The sequence below is a fragment of the Centroberyx gerrardi genome, chromosome 3 (assembly GCF_048128805.1).
Source record: "Centroberyx gerrardi isolate f3 chromosome 3, fCenGer3.hap1.cur.20231027, whole genome shotgun sequence".
Lineage (NCBI taxonomy): Eukaryota > Metazoa > Chordata > Actinopteri > Beryciformes > Berycidae > Centroberyx > Centroberyx gerrardi.
The window spans coordinates 33,406,127-33,411,150 of NC_135999.1; the positions used below are offsets into that span (position 1 = coordinate 33,406,127).

General features: G+C 39.8%; 1 non-coding gene across 1 annotated transcript; it reads right to left on the reverse strand.

Annotated features, from left to right (window-relative positions):
* Positions 1-3,737: 3,737 nt before the first annotated feature.
* trnat-ugu (transfer RNA threonine (anticodon UGU)) lies at positions 3,738-3,810 on the reverse strand. The gene has a single exon. It is a non-coding gene; the product is annotated as a tRNA-Thr (tRNA).
* Positions 3,811-5,024: the final 1,214 nt, after the last annotated feature.

Below are 5,024 nucleotides of genomic sequence, written 5' to 3' on the forward strand. Positions count from 1 at the left end.
GTTGAGAATAAAGAAGAACAAATGGGGGATAATATCTATGACTACAGAGTCAGCTTCAGGGGCCAGTGGAGTCCTTTATTGGGTATACAAGAGTGCACCAGATGTCTTTTTTTGAGATTTTTATGAATGGTCATTAAAGTAACAGGGGAGAAGTCAAATAATCCCCAGATCATAGTGGAGCGCAGGAGGAATTGTAATTTCCAAAGAGAATTCAAGTGTCTGTCAGAAACAAGTCAGTTTTCCCTCAATGTAGAAGGAAATATTTTCTTAATTGTGACAGGACATGTTAACAAACTATTTAGACAGAAACCAGCTTATTGACACAGCGTTTGTGCAGTGCATTAAAGCTTTTGATTTCTATAGAGTACCAAATGTCATCAAAAATCTGGTTGAAGACCATTTTCAATACATACAAATATGCTTCTTTACCAATTTCCAGTGGCATGCCAGTGCCTGGAAATAATCATGTCAGGGTGCACAATCTCCCGTCTAGCATTCACTATGGCAATGGAGGTAATCAGAATGGGTTATGGGTCAGGAACAACCACAGGGAAGGGTTTGCTTCCTATCCATCAGCGTATACTGTATAATAATAATATGACAACTATGACTACAACAGCATCCTGTACAAAAAGTCTGCTTGTCAGGTTCAGTGTTAACCTAAAATGGTTAGAGTGAAAGTGCAAATCACGAAGCATCTCTATTGTTGAGGGGAAACTCTAGGACTGAAAATTCTACAATGTTGAAGAGGAAATTATGTCAGAGAAGCCTGCCAAATGTTTCTTGAAGATGGTATAACACAAGCCTTGCACAAAACACTGATGAAGTTTGTATGTCCACATAACACACAAGTTAGCTAGCGCAGCTCCATATCAGCCTTCTCCAAAACAACTGAAGTCACTGGTGATTGGTTCTTTAGGGTTCCAAAAAGGGCAAAAACTGACCATAAAATGACTCCAAAAAGCTTGTGCAGTATAATCCAAGTGTTCTGAAGCCAAACAATTGCACTGTGAGTCCAAAAGACCTATATTTACACCAGTATTTAGTGCAAGTCTTCACTAAAACTGTTGTTTTCCAAAGCGTTCACGTTTGTGTGCACCCACACTTTTCCCCATTTCCGTGTTTACACTCCTACACAGAGGTCAAGGTCACACAAACAGAAAGAGCTCTAAAAGAACTGTTGTTCCTCTTCTCTGTCAAAGCTGTCGGACATTTTCTCTTATTTGTTTGAAAGTCAGGTAATTAAGCGGTTAGCGTTGTACGTCACTTGGAGCAGAGCTCTTTCTGTTTGTGTCATTCAGAGTGGCTGATGATTGTCAGGGTACCTTAGAGCCAGGTTTTATATAGCTGGCAATCCAGCTTTGACAGTAATGTGGAGAATGTCCTAACCTTTATCAAATTGTCCTTCCAGTTCATGGAATGTGACAGAGAATGATCAGCAAACTCCAGCCTCAGGGCAGCCTTGTGTCATTTTGTCTCCGTCTGTTTGACACTATAAAGAACACTCTTTAATGCTATGTGTTATAGGGTGTGTTTTACTATAGCTGAGAGTTTCCTCTATTTCAATTTGAGACCAGTTAAACAGGTCATTTAGGTCCAGCTACTGTGACCAACAGCCAAAGTCTATGGCATGTGGATCCAGCTTACCAGTAAATTGCCTTGAAGAGCAGGAAGTTGAATTCAAACCCACAACGGTCAATACATGGTATGCACGCTGTCCTGCTGAACCATCCACCAATGGCTCATAAATAAGACAATTTCGAATAACCTGGTGTGCCTTTTTGCCTTTGTGTGCATCTTCCTCTTAAGATGTCGAAATCACAGTTTTATTGAGAGCACATCACAAACATTTATGTCAAGTATAATCCTTTTGGCTGGGGGAGTATTTCTAATATAATTACTTGGTGAAAGTCACAAAACTCCAATTGTGTAATTTTGGGGCCATGAACTCCATTCAGAACCCATTATTTCCTTTCTAAAATGCATTGCTTTCAGTCTTAGAAAAGGAATGTTTTTATCACCTCCTAAGAGGTGGACATTTTGGAGATACTAGCCAAGGCAAGGCAGCTTTATTTGTATAGCACATTTCATACACTGAGGCAATTCAAAGTGCTTTACAGAGTAATAAAAAATACAGTAAAGGTAAACAATTTACAATTAAAAAGTGTAAAAGTACAGACAAGAGATCCACAAGATAAAAGACTTTAAACTAGTGCAGTTCAAATCAAGTGAAATAGAAAAATAAAAGAACACAACAAATACTCCCACTTTTAGATGCATATTGTGAGTGAACCCATATGTTTTTCTTTAATTTTCTTATCCCCTGTCCTTCCTAATTCTACTCTTGATCTGATATTTACGTCAGATCTCGCTGCCTAAGGCAGACGAGAATCATAGATTCTCCGCTTGGTCCACAGATGGATGAGAATCATACAGGGTAAAGATAAAGCTCTGCCATCTAGCTCTTTTGAGTTCCTAGATACTCTGTCCCCCCCACATATAGTGTTCACTCATGCAAAGTGCTTTACATAAATGAAATAAAAATAAATAAAAATAAAGACATAGATAAATACTCTCATCTGACAGCAGTGTTTTGTTGGTAATGTACTGCAGTGCAATTCTGTTGCTGCAAGGAGTTCTACCCAAGCACTTTTCAGGAATGAGAAAGTGTTTGGTTTTTTTTTTTACCACTACCCCCAAATATTTTCTACACAAGTCTAAGTCAGCTATCAATTAGAGAGAGAGAGAGAGAGAGAGAGAGAGAGAGAGAGAGAGAGAGAGAGAGAGAGAGAGAGAGAGAGAGAGAGAGAGAGAAATTGACTGTTCTGCAGAACACTGATATATTGCTGCCAAGCTACTCACTGTAATTTGAAATGCATGGGCTTTTGGCATTGCCTTGTGACATTTTCTGGGATTATGCTTACATGCAGCCTAATAAACTACTAATAGGACTAATTAACTTGCATTTCAAACTAATCAACAAAAACAGAGAGTAATCCAACTAGTTATGTTTACATGCAGCCTAATAACCTGTTACTAGGACTAAATCACTCTAAATCACTTCATATAAACGCCAGACCAGAGTAGGGTTACGCTGATATCTGGGGCTGATATTGGTCTTTTATTCCCACAGCGCAGCCGAGGGCATCACGAGGCAAATTAAGGTCAGGCAGTCCGTCAGTCAGTCAGTCAGTCAGTCAGTCAGTCAGTCAGTCAGTCAGTCAGGGATGCTTAGATGATGCGCTTCATGAGATGGCCTCTAGAGGGTGTCTTTGACTGTGAGATGCAGTGTTTCCCATACAGAGGCACAAAATGAAGTTGGTCAGTGTATAGAAATTAAATCAATCTCTGATGCGCGCATCACGTGACGCACAGACAGCAGACCAGCAGCATTGTACTCAATCTACAGAGAAAACAAAAGTGAAATTGAACATTCCACAATCTGCTCCAAACTTGCCTAGTAACGGGATTTGTATATCCAACATATCTCAAATATCTCTCTCTCTTTGCCTCTGTCTGTCTATCTCTTTTTACCTCTCTCCCTCTAACACACACATAATTCAGTCCTCGACCATCAAACTGATCATTTCAACTGATTGCTGTAGCAGCACACACAGAGAACGAGAAATGCATTTTTCCATGATGGATAACAAAACCATGCATGTCCAAAAGTTGCTGTATTGAAATGTTGGTGTAGGTGTTTGTAACAACCTTTGGGTATAAAAGTATTCACCAGCAGGCCCCAGCAAGAATTGAACTCACGACCTCTGGTTTACAAGACCAGTGCTCTAACCACTGAGCTATAGGGCCTTACATGTTCCCAGTGTCATCAAATGAGTCAGATAATGGACACACCTGAGACAGCCAGGGTGTGAAGCCTAACTAGAAAGACCAGTTACTGCAGTAGCCTGAGCTTCTTCATATAGTGTCCGCTAGAGATAAATTTGTAAAATCTAAATGGATATGCCATCCAAGATAAGCAATATTTATCTCCATATAGCCATAAGTATACAGTCTGAGTTATAGTATAATTTATTTACTATCCTGTAGGCAACTCTATGGCCAGGCGAGGGCGTTCTCTTCGGGGCTCTCAGTCTCAGCTTCTCCTGGACATGTTAAAAATCAGATCTGGTTCAGTCAGTGTGGACCAGCTCTGATATGATGGATATGACGCAGTTTGAATAATTACATGTTTATCGTAGAACTGATCAATAATGAACGGAATAATGAACTGGTTTAACATTAATTCTTCTGATTTTGATCAGATTCCAAGTAGTATTAGGTAAAACTGTTTCAGAGGCTTTTCCCCCATGACAAGAATAAAATTTGTGTCACAACACTGAACGTTGGAATTTTTCAAGATTTTTTTTGCCATCAAAATGGTCAATTTTATAGACATTAAATATTGGCAGAAAATATCGGTTATCGCCAGCTTTAATCCAAAAATATCAGTATCAGCCTTGAAAAACCCATAGTTGGTGGAACCTCAGACCAGAGTGACAAGTTGAAAAAGCCTTTACTGTCCCGGCTTCCCCATGTTTTCAAAAGCAGGTTCTATCCTTGACTCGAATGACCTTTTTCTTTGACTATTTCTTGGAACATGAAGCAAGGACACACTGTGGTATCCTCTCTCAACATGAAAACAGTGAATCCAATTCTCTCACACTACTTTTCCATCTGCATGTTAAACGTTGTCGGCGATTATGTGTTATGACGTTAAACTTCAAAGAGCCTCTTGCTCTTTGTGTGTGTGTGTGTGTGTGTGTGTGTGTGTGCGCGCGCGCGTGCGTGTGTGTGTGCATGCCTCGACAGCTTCAGCACTGTAACAAGGTTAGGCGGCAGCTGGCAACATTTTAAGACTGAGGAACATGGTGGATTTTCTCTGTTTGCCTCTGTCTCTCTTTCTGTCTCTCTCCCTCTCAGTCTCCCTTTCTCTTTCTCTATTTCCATTAATATACTATGTTAATGCAAATTATTTGTTAGTGTATTTTGAGTCATGTTGACCAAATCCTTGCTATGTCCCT